Here is a 12,829-nt window from a genome sequence, read left to right as displayed (position 1 = left end):
CCATGATAGAAAATTTGCCAACATTGAAGAAATGGAGGGAACGGTTGATGGTTATGGGAAGGAACTCGATTGTTCTCGCTATAAACAGAGTATCGAAGCTGAATGGGAAGAATGGCATATCGAGTTGAAAGGTGATGATGTGGAGAAATATAATGATTTGTTTTTTCAAAGTTTTCGATTATTGCTATTCTTTGTATTCTCTCTTAGAAAAGCATTTTATAACATTAATTCATAAGAAGATAAGGGCTCTTGGGTACTAGCTCAACTATTAGGGTGGCGGGAAAATTCTGCGGCATTTAAAATAAAACATTTGAATATAAAGCAGTTTAACGTTTTCCTCAACAGTTGAACGGTAAATGCCGAGTTTGCAAAAGCGAATTGGTTAGATTTGGGTCCTGCATCCCGAATTGTAAAATGTTTCTATCGCCCAGAACGATGTTCTCTTCAAGACAACCTTACTTCCCAACGTATCTCAGAAATTTGTACAAGCACCCTGGTCGCTCTGCAATTTGAAACTAAGCGATGAAAGGATAGTCCTCTTCTATGCCACACTAGTTATGCTAAACAGTAAGACTGCACACGTCTCATTCCGCCTGCTTGTCGTGACCTCTACAGGTAAAGTAACTTGTAGCTAATATTTTACGCTAAAACTTCACCACCAACCTATTAAAACAGTAACAGTAAAGAGAAAAGACAAATATTTGATAGCTATACAAACTGATTTTAAAATGTAAGTTCAAGACTAAAAAATTATCATAAAATTAAATTTATGTTTTAATTTTATGGTAATTTTAGCTATGAGGTTATATTTATGTCAGAAATGAAGCTAAGCAATTAAGTAAACCATATTTGTCATTGTGCTAGTTTTTGTTAGCGCTCGCGGAAGTAAGCCATAGATAGTTATTTCTGCGTTGAAGTTTTGAATGGCTTTGACAAGTACTATATGTTTAGTAGGCATTAGCTCGGTTTGTTAGTGACATAAACGAAAATTTATGTTTTTCTAAACTGTTGCTAACGATTTTAGATATTTCCAGGCGGGTACAAGCCACGTAGCGTAAATAAAAACCTGTTACAATAAACAAAAAAATGTATTCTTAAAAAGAAATGTTGAGTACGGAGACGGACAGACAGACTTTCGCGACTTGATTTGGAGATTATCTTGATCAAGAATAAGTTGTATAAAGAGCTTTTAAACGAAATAAAAAAGAAAGCATGTTTGCAGGCGCTTTTGAAAACCAACACTTTTTTCTCTGTGGTTTGCTTAGATCACAGCTAAAATCTAAATGTTAATTAAAGAGAGCTCGAAAAGATTAACAATTTTTTTCTTTTATACAATATGTAACAAAGTTAAAACTTGAGTTTAATTATAGTAAACAAGCCGTTTAAGCTTCGAGCTTTGATTAATTTCCTTCACTAATTTTCAAGATGGACCTGCGGTTGTTCGATCTGTGCCTCGTTATTAAATATATGTGCTATTGTTTTTTATGTATAATATGGGTCAACGTGTGTTCAGATTTTTCATAATTGAATCAATCAATCTAGTTAAAGTCATGTATATAGGGTCAACTGCTTCCTACGTTTAACGTCGTTACCTGCATTGTAAGCTTAACTCGCCGACGCCTTACTTAGGATGTTCGACTACTTCTGCAGTGCTTTAAGAGAACGGATTTTGAGCCACAGCTATTGTCGGGACTCACACTTGCACAGTTGCGCCGTTGTTTTTACCAAGACATTCTGCGAGCAGTAAATACTGCTTGAGACTATTCTATCTGATGCCTATTATTCCTATATTTGGGTTTATAATGCTTTTGTGTTACCGGCATTTCGCAGCAGAAGGCATCCTAACATTGGATTATCCACACTTTCTGTAGTTCGATGCAAATTTTCTCCATAAATTTCCGATCTCCAAGACGAACATTGCTATTTCTTTATTATTATTATGGTCGCAGGCCTGCGAAAATTGTCAGAATCGTGCATTTTCATAGCAGCTGCCTACATAGAAAATATGCCGGGACGTGTTGAATATTCTTATTTCAAGAAAAATTCTATATTTTTGTAATATATGTCTAGAAAAGAAGAAAAATAAAATTTGGTTGCTGACGTTCAGTGCCAAAACCTAAAAAGTTTTCTTTTACATCGCCTTGAGAGATCAGTTACTCTTCACGCATAGAATTCAAAGCATCTTTAAAAGGTAGCACATGCAGGGTCTACCGTTGGACAATATTTTTGAATAGTAAACGAATAGTCAGTTTTTTACAATAAGGCCTCGAATATGAAAAAAATAAATGGCGGAAGTAAGGTTATACACCTGATAGTTTTTAATTTCAATAACTATATATAAGACAAGTGAACGACCAAAAGGGGTTTCCAGGCGATAACGACTGCGAACATGAGTGGTAACTAACCGATGGATTTGTCTCTTCATCTGCTTTGTTCGCACTCTCTTCTGCTTTAAAACAAAACTTGCTAAGACTTTCTATTTCACGTACATATACTTACATGTTCTTTGCGAAAGTCTATCGAATGTGCTTATGTGCTTTACATCTAAAACCATTTTATTAACTGTCTTTCTGTATCTCTCTCTCTCTCTCTCTCTCTCTTTCTCTCTCTCTCTCTCTCTCTCTCTCTCTCTCTCTCTCTCTCTCTCTCTCTCTCTCTCTCTTTCTCAACTTACCGAATTCAATGCAAAACATTACAACGGGCCCCGGGAAATCAATAAGGTTTAGTCGATACAGGTTGCTATTCGAACTTAACCTGGTGTCCAATGGAATGAAAATTATTGCATTAAAATCGTTCATAGTTTTAAAGAAGAAGCGGAAGGCTTTCAGCAAAACTTCCTTGTATTGCTTTTGTTTAAAAATCAAACGAAGATAAATTTTTAAGAATATTTTACACCCAAATAAACTGTCAATAAAACGCGTCAAGTTGGAAGGAAAGCTGAAAGAAATAATAATAAAAGCGCAATCCCTCAGACGTAATGCGTATATAAATATACTCTAAAAGGAGTTTATTTAACTATCGTAAATTTTTTCTCTGTTTTTTTCTTTTTTCTTGTTTCGTTTTATTTTCTTTGCTACGTTAACAGACTTCGGAGGGTTAAACATATAAATCGACACATTTATCCAGCCATTTAACCATTCAACGGCAAAATTTATATGCGAAAGGACACACACTCGTAAGTATGATCAAATATATGAGTACACACATACATGCACACCTATTTCTATTTTATATATATTTCTCATATTTTTTTATATTATAAAAAAGCAAAAACAAAAGCAAAAGAAAAAAAAATCAAGTTTTCGCCATTAAATCTTTTATACATGAGTACGTATGGATCCGTATGGATTGCCTTGCCTTGCTTTGCCTTTTTGCGAGAGACATCTTTTCAGATGGATTTTTATGACATTTTAAGTAATCGTTAAAAGGAACAGTTGATGAGACATTAATCGACGTTTATTTAGGGTTTTAAAGATTTAAAGAAAAAAAATAAAAATGAAACTTTTTAAAAGAAAATTCGTAAATGAAAAGATAAGAAATTTCATTAAAAAAAAAGTCGACATTGTTTTAATATCAGACGAAAACATTTTATTCAATTTAATTTGAAGATGACTCGTGCAAGCTTTCAAAGAAGGACAAAGTTGGGAATGATTCAGGCTTAAAGGGATTGAAGGGATTGTTGGCTCTTTCATTATCGTTAGGTCATTTCATTTACTCGTATAATAAATGGAAGGAGAAGTTCAAGTGAAGCTGAAAAACAGTAATTACAAGAGTTTAGATTGACTGACGCAGCTTCGTTACTCCCAGGCTAACCCTAGGACGATAAAAAAATCACTTATTCATTATGTGTGGAAACAAGTCACTATCGATTTCTTCAAGGGACGACATTACTCGTGCTACGAGCATTCCCATCTTCCGATTATTTGAAAGCGCTATCTCTAAGAGCCGTAAAAGTCATCACTTTGAAGGTTTAAGGTCTTTCGAAATTTTGAATAGGTCCAGTTCCAAGAAAAACCCAGATCTTGTAAAGGTAATGCTGCTGAGAGACTAAGATTGCCTGGAATACTGCAAACACAATAAAACACGTTACTGGTCGGGTGAGGCTTCAACACAAACGGCAAAGTGACTTAACTTTGACTCCTCAACTTATGTACATAGGTGTAGTGTGTTACGAGCCTGCAATGAAAACGCTTGCATTGAGCGAAAAAAAATTATAATTTGAATTTTTGGCATGACATAGCAAAGCGTATCGAGGAAACGCTACTGGGTCTAAGCTGAAATGTGCTATCACCTTCGTTACATTCACTAAGTATTTCTCTCCGGATTGGTCCCTGCTTCAACTGATGGCTTATTAGGTGTGTGAACAGCGCTTTCGTCTTTATGACTACACTTAAAATTTAGCTGCTTATGAAGAGATGACTGCAAAAGACTCACCATATCATGTACGTGGGAAAAATGTGTTGTAAGGCAAAACTTTGAACTAAGCGTTTCTACCATTTTTACCATCTTAGCGTTCTCTTTTTTTTTTTTAAAGTCGCACGGATTTTTTCTCGCCCATTGATGGTAGGTGTACTACCAGATTTAATATTTCCCTTTAGAAGAAAAGTTATTAATTCTTCTTATTACTCTTATTATTAGTTGTGAAAATCAAATGAACATTGGCTCATACAAAATCCATTTGACTCTAATGATGACCAAATAGTCTGAAATGGGTCCTACAGTGAAGAAAAAGCAAATATTTGATCGATTAAGACTCCTTTATCACCTACCATGGCAACATTATGTCAGTGCATTTTGTAGTGAAATCTGGGTACAAAAACAAAAAAAACTGCACTAGATTAAGTTAAAGCGTGAATAGGTGCAATAGTGCGGCTTACTTAGGCCTCTTGCGAAACTTTTTGTTAAGATGTAAAGGTAGCAGCGGTGAGTCAGGAATCTATTGATGTCTAATAGAAATTTCCAAGGGCATCTGAAAGCTTTTCACCCCCGTGAAGAGTTTCTTTTCCAAAGAAAAATCTGTAATTAGGTTTTGCTACGGAAGGATTAGTACTTTTAGCGTAAGGAGAAAGGCCTTGTCATATTGTATAGTTGTAGGCCCTCTTGCTTTTGTATTTAGCTTAAGAAACTTCTTCCCCATTGTAGGGCAAATTTTTTTGGTATGCGAGCAGATCTTTTCATTAGATCCCCTTTTCTTAAATATTCAAACAATTTCCATCTTAGTAAGTAACTTTTCAGTTCAATCGCTTTGCTGACACTGTTGGGCTTGAAAGTAATATTTGCGCACGTTCAGATAACCGAGCCATCTGCTGTTAAAAATTGTTCTATAAAGATCAGGCTAAGAGTTAATCGGAAAGATTTCACTTAAATCACAATAACGCTCTTCGTTCCAATCGAATGAGGCATAGTCCGACGTCACTATGATACAAATCTAAGCGCCTTTCTTTTCGGTACAGCTGATTACTTCTGCCCGTTCCTTAGCGTACTTGAGAGTTGCTTTTTTTCGACACAATAGATCGCGGATTTTGTTAGATCATATTAGAAACAAAATTTGGATAGAGCCAGGCGAAATGCCTGAAGCTAACCAGGGTTTTCCATATTCAAATTAAATTGGATTTCTTTCAATAGCGGAAGACAGAGTGAAGAAGGATATGAGAAACGGCGCAAAAATAAGCCTTGATTGATGCTTTTCTGTAAAAACAATGCTTGTAACAATGCTTAAGAGAATAATAAAAACCATTTTGCTCAAACCTTCTAGCATAAGGTATAACGCACTCTTTTAGGAAAACCGGTAAAGACTTGTTTATGTACCGGGACTTAAAGTAAAATGGACAAAGGAAAACTCAGGACTTAATTGCACAGTTACAAAAATTCATCTAATCTTCCTATCAAGATTGCTGCATTAAATATTCACTCTGATGTGGTAGAGTTTTTTTTAATTTAGTGTGAAGCGAGCGGTTGTTATAAATGTTTCCTTTTTTGAAAACCCAAAAATATTCCATCATTTGCATAATTAATTACGTGCAGTATGTCTAAAGTTCTGTGAAGAGCACATTTTCCCATTTTTACCACAAAAAAAAAACTTTTCTTTCCTTATTTGGAAAACTGCTTTTAAATGAGAAACTTTTTTGAAAGCAACACTTCTGAATTATTTATTATTAACAACGTCGACACCACGTACATAGGTGCATACAAATGCGAGTATGAGCGAAGACTACCAAAACGGTACAATAACTTCTATTGTACAATGTATTGACATGTTTTATTATGTCCTAGCGGAAATACGGAGACACGCACGCATAGTTCATCATCAGTTGGTTGTTAGGAAATGTCTATCACATATGAGCGATACACTTGGCGTCACTAAGTTGAATATAAAAAAAAAAAAAAGGATATTTATATATATATGTATATATATGTATATAGAGAAGTTGAAGGGGAAAAAAGAAAAACATGTCACTGAGATCAACTAAATATTTTATTAGATAGAATGCAGTAAAAATAAACGAAATGTTTGTGGTTGTGATTGAGTAAAAGTTTTTGTTGCTCGTCAAAAGGCAAATATGAGAAAGAGGCGACGGTAGCATGTCTACGGAAATGGTAGCCAATGATGCTGCTTGATGATGATGGCGATGATGATCATGATGATGATGATGATGATGATGATGATGATGACGATGATGCTGATGATGATATTAATGAGGGTCCGCAACCATACGTATGATGAACTTTCTCTAGGGACTTGTTATTGCCAGGGAATAAAAAGCTATAAAACACTTGTACGGCCAATATAATGCTTCGTTTAAAGTCTTCGTAAATGAAAAAAAAAAGAACCTTGTATATGAAGGGATAATAAGAGTGAAGAAAAAAAGAAAAAGAGAAATGGCAAATACGTGATAGCCTTTCAAATTCTAGTTTTGGTACGTGGCGGTTATTTTCCGATTCAATTTAAGCAAACATATGTTTTTCAATTTAGTTAGTCTTTTCAATAGAACCTAATGGAGCCATAAAACTGGCTCGAAAAGCATTATTCCATGCAAAGATTTATAAGGTGTGTATAGTGCATAGTCAGACTCCTCTCTCTCTCTCTCTCTCTTTCTCTCTCTCTCTCTCTCTCTCACACACACACACACACACACACACTAGGAGGAATAAAAACATATTTCATTCTAAGCGTATGTTTAACGGAACACACATAACGGAAAACGTAATCTGTTTCGTATACACAAAAACGTATTCACGTAAGCATAAGCATGCATGTGAATGCTTTCTTAAGTACTTTTTAAACAGCGAGAATGGCAGCCAAGGCAGCATCTGATTTTCATTTCCAGAGTAACAATTATGGCCTAAATTGAACTGCCAAAGTTTGTCAATTTATTGGTTATGTTCGACACAACCGAACGAATTCAAATAAAAACTTTTCACTTTTCGATTACGAAAACGAGGAGGCTGTGCGGATGAAGTTAAGCATTTACTTGCGTATAATATATAGACATACACACATCCGCATACACATTAAGGATTAAGTCGTAACGATGAAAGCAAACTTGAGAGAAGATTATGAATAAATTCATCGATAGCTGCCTGAACTACGGTATGAATGAATTTTTAATATTTTAACGGAGCATATGTGAAGTTGTTGTACCCTTCGCAAAAGTCATATTAGATTCGGCGTATATTGGTAAAGTCCCGAAAGAAAGAAGAGTACTTAATAATGGATATATGAGGATTGAATGATTGTGTGGTTACGTGTACAGTTCCCCGATAGAACAAATTTAGACCGAATTTCAGTTTTCCCGAGTAACTGCGTTTACTTCATGTGTGTTCTGCACGGGACTTGTAGGTAAAGGCTTGTGTCTGGCAGGCACAAGACTGATGTGTGATGGGTAGACTTGTCGATAATTAGCCTTAAAGCCCAATAGTGTTTGTCCTTGGACCAAAACACGTCGGTATACCAAAAATCAGCAAACAATCTCAAAAATTTCGTTTTGTAAATTGCACCTAAGAACCCAAAAAGGACAGACGGACAGACAAGCTTAAATCCCTTTAGAATGTGATTCTAAATCGATCGGCTTCAAAAACATATCGCGATCAGTATAAAACTTAATATATTCATGTATCAGAAATGTTGTAGGGAATAGAAACCGATAGCTCTTATCTTTTCGTAATTCTGAAAATTCACAATATTTTTGATCTACGATGCATATGCAATGGTAGGGGTATTCACTAAGTCGAACCAAACCGAACTCTGCTTTATTTTTAGCTTATTTCCTCACAGTCATTGTTATGGCTCTCGATTTAATATCCTGTGGAAATATATTTATTTTATGAAAACGTTTGCAACGCCCTGAAGAGAACTCCGGAAACTCCATAGAGTATTTACGGTCTTGATCAGCATCAAATTTTGAATTGATTTATCCACGCCCGTCTGTCGGCCCTTGTGTAATATCTGTGGTAAACATTAAAATGTCGTCTTGGAAAAAATTGACCACATCGACCCAAGAGTATAATTATCCAAAATTTGCTTTCTACAGACACCCAGAGACAATTTCAAAAATCCGTTAAGTATATATATCCTTGACCGAATCTCGAATGTATCTAAGACTGTTCGTCTGTCGATGTGTCAGTACAGAAAACTGAAGACATTGCCATCAAACTTGGCAAAACCAATTTGAGTATAGCCCATATCGGCCAAAGGACACACCGACAATGTAGCATAAGGCGAAAAGAACTCTGTTCTCAGTGAGTTTTGCTCATTGTTCTTAAATTGCGTTGCGGTACGGAAACTAAAGTTTTTTCTTTAAATTTTTTTTAAAATAAAGTCTGTATGTATAAAATATTCGGTCACAGCCGGATATAATATTTTAACTATGTTATGGTTGCGGTTGTGCTCGTGAAAATAATAATGAAGCTTTTACTTTTTCGTTTTTTTTCGCTCGATAACTCCGGAAATAGTTTTGAATTTTATGCTTGCAATTTGCGTTAAACATGTTTTAACGCACTCGATGCAGTTTCGCTACTCTTTTGCTTCCGTTTTATTTTGATTTCAAATTCACATTTACAATTTAACAGGATATTAAATAGCAGCTGTGCGGAAACAATTAAATGTTTTTCAATGTCTTCTTTATACCTTTTTTTCTTTTCTTTTTTTTTTTTGAAAAACCTTTGAAAAGTTTCGTATGCGCAAATGGAAATATCAACAAAACAACAACTCTTATACGTTTACATAACATTATTAAAATCAGTGTTTTAAAGGAAATTTAGTGAAAAAAATTATTGAAATTACTAATACTTACGTATGCATAATTAATTCACTTTAAGATTAACTTACTGCACATTAGAAGATGAAGAAAAAGTCTTATGTGCAGTTGTATCGAACGCAGCACACGATCCGTGATGCTCTTTACACCAAAAGCTATTCCTGTAGAGAATAGAATCGAAAGGAATTCCTCCTCCTCTTTATTTGTAATGACAAAAGTACGTCGTAAGCTTTTTGAAACATTTGCAATAACAGCTTTATTGGTATTCCGTTTATAGAAAATTTCGATACTCAACGCCACTTATGGTACAAGGATGTAAGCAATATCCAGAAGGAATTCGGGTAGACTTCGTTTGTTAAGATAGAATCACTTCAGAATCACTTTCTAATCGATCTAAACTTGTCCGTCTGTCCGTTTTGCTTTACTCTGCTCAGCATAAAGATCATCACTATGAAGATATTTAATTGAAGTTTAGTGCACTCAGGTGTTTTGGATGAAGGACGAACGCTATTGAAAGTGGCCCGGATGAGAATATTACTGTACTTATAAACCATTGTCGGAATGCTAGCAGCTAGACGTTAAACGTCATACACTTTGCCGTTACATATTCCAATATACTCGAACACATTGAAAACGAATGGGTTATTTATGTAACTAAAGTATATTTGAGAACTTGAAAATATAAAAAAATAATAATATTCGATTATTCTTTTTTCATTTGAAAATAAAGGTTATAGAGAAGCAACTAATATGAAAATCGATGAACAAGAAAACTTTGGATCACACGTAGTGCATTTGCGTATTGCATTAATACGTTTGTGCAAGATTAATCAGGTTTTATGAATTTCTCTTATACTTATGGATGACAATAACTGATAAGCAAAAAATGTTTTGCCAAATAATTTTCGATAGAAAAAGAAAAGAAAGTCTCATCATAGAAATGCTGCCTCATTTATAGAATGGAACAAAATTTGTCTGTCCTTTGCCCAGGGCAACGTATGATAAGACATCATAGATTATAAGCCGTTTTTATAATATATGCAAGAACAACGACAGTATGCAAGGAGGTGGATATATATAGGCTACGATCTCACATTAAATTACACTTTGTACGTTGTTTAACTTAATTTTTTGAAGAGCTTAGCCAACACAAATTCTATCATTCTCTCACTATTTTCTTGTCTTTTCTTAAAAAATATTTTATTCCTACTATTCAGCGTCTTTATGCGCGCAAATGATGCTCTCACCTAAAGTTTTTTTTTATCTGATTATCGCAATTAATGCACATATGTGAGTCCATTTGTTTCAAGTATAACGTTTTATCTCAAAATTGGACTCATTCTAATTTAACTGCAATCCGCTCTAGTTACGATAGGATTTTGTATACTTTACCGGTTATTTTTATATTTGCAGCAACAACTACAATAGACAAACAGATAATTTTTACTGATGATTACTGATATAAATGCTTGCGGTGGGCTTGTGGTCTTTTTTGCTATGAAATGAAAAAATTTCCAATTAGTCCGTGTATCGGTTTACGTGTGTGCGTATTGCAATTTCTTCTTCGGTCTTTCAGTTTATCTAATTGAATCACATACCATTACAACATGTAAGAATATCAACATCACTATGATGTCGTTCTTTTTTATTTTCCTATTATGGCAATGTTGATCGATATTAATGGTTATGAATGAAATGGGATAAGTTTTGTGAGATTAAAAGCAATAAATTTTTGTATATTTAATGAAATTTTTCATCACTTTCGGCCAGAATTACTCTTTATTTTAAAACTTACTTTAGAAAAAATTAATTTATAAAAACTTTACTCATATAAGTATTAATCTACGCAAAAGAATCACTGCCGTTACAACAAAATCATTTTTTCTCCATTTGTTTTATAATTAATTCATTATGGCAATTCTGATCGCAGTTGGTCTTGTGTGTTTTCATTAGAATTTTCTAACCGGTGCCGCGCGGTGCAGATACTATTAGCACAAGAGCTAGTCTAAAAAAAAAAAAGAAATATATTCGCTCCGCACAAATAGTGTAAATATATAGATTTTCCCCAAAAAATTATCAATATTGTCACGATAAAATTGCCTGATATCTTTTCTTTTTTTTTTTTTTTGAATCAAACACGATGAGGCCTCATTAAGAGATTATTAGAATACTGAAGAGAAAGAGTGAAAAGAACATATGCAAACAAAAAAATGAAAAAAAGAAATATTGGACAAGTTAACAGCATAGTGGGTTTTGATTTTCGCAAAATCTCTGCATCTTTCTGGGCAATTTGTGTTCGGCTCTTTATAATTCTACGTAATAAATAAAATAAAAGTGCTTTAAAAGTTGAAGAAATCTTTTTATGCCTTTTAAAGTAATCAAGTTTCAAATATCACGTCTAATGGGAAAGCTAAGCACTTTAGACTATATAGCAAAGTATTTGTAATTTCCTTAAGTTAAATTATAGATTTAAGAGGATGTGGAGAATATAAAAGTTGCGTAGATGTTATCCAGCATCCTAGGCCTCCTAAATTGTTGAATTGGAAATTGTCGCATATCAAAATAAAGCCAACTGGTCGTCTTAATGAGATATGCTGTTGTTATACAATCAGATATTTTCTTATGAGTTCCTTAAAAGAGAGAGAGAAATGATTTAAATTGAAACATATAAAAATAGTTTCCACTGTAGTTTATTGAGAAACAAATAACAACTAACTTTTCGCTGGAAGTTATTTACACGAAAAGAAATGCTTTTCTTTTAATGGATTTACTGCAAACTTTGCACTTAGAAACCGTAGGCGACAAAGTAAGGGCAAGTGCTTTTTCTTTTTATACTTCTGCTTATGTATGTATATATAACAACAATTGATTGATTTTAAAGCTTCTTTATGTTGGACTTTTCAACGATCACTTCAAGTTGTTAAATAAAAATGACTTCATAAAAGTGTTTGAACTCCATTAAGACAAAGTGTCGGAAAAAATAAAAATCCTTTTAAGTGAGTTAAAACATTCCTTTTGTTACTGGCATAAATATTTTTATTGCCACATTTCTTATCAATCGTTACAGTTATATGTGCCGTAGTAAAGTAGTTGTAAAGAATCTAAGAAGGATTATATCCCTTTTAAGCCGACTTGTTAATCCCATCTTAGTGTTGAATTTTTTTGTTTATTTATTTATTTTGTGGGAGACGGAGGGAGAAAGCAGCTTTTTTTTTTTTTTTTTTTGGATATTTCTGAGAAGTTTTGCGTAATGTAAGTTTTTCTTGTTAAATATTGCAAAAGATTAAAATTTGATTTAAAATTCTAGTCTCAATTTGACTTTTCTATCGCCTTCTATTTGAAAAACAAGACCTCAAACAAAGTTACGTTGTTTGCTGATTCCAATCATTGTTAACTTACAGCTGCATACGTGTATAGAGATATGAATTTAAAATAGAATTCGAAGAAAAATCTCACTTCTTTCCATTTCTCAAAGACAAGCAATTCCCTCTGCACGAGAACATGTACACGCATATATGTAAAGAACCCTAATAAAAATCGTTTTACCAAAACACATTTTTTTTTTTTGCTTG

The sequence above is a fragment of the Glossina fuscipes genome, unplaced genomic scaffold, assembly GCF_014805625.2.
Source record: "Glossina fuscipes isolate IAEA_lab_2018 unplaced genomic scaffold, Yale_Gfus_2 27, whole genome shotgun sequence".
NCBI classification, from domain to species: Eukaryota; Metazoa; Arthropoda; class Insecta; order Diptera; family Glossinidae; genus Glossina; species Glossina fuscipes.
This window is presented reverse-complemented; position numbering follows the sequence as displayed.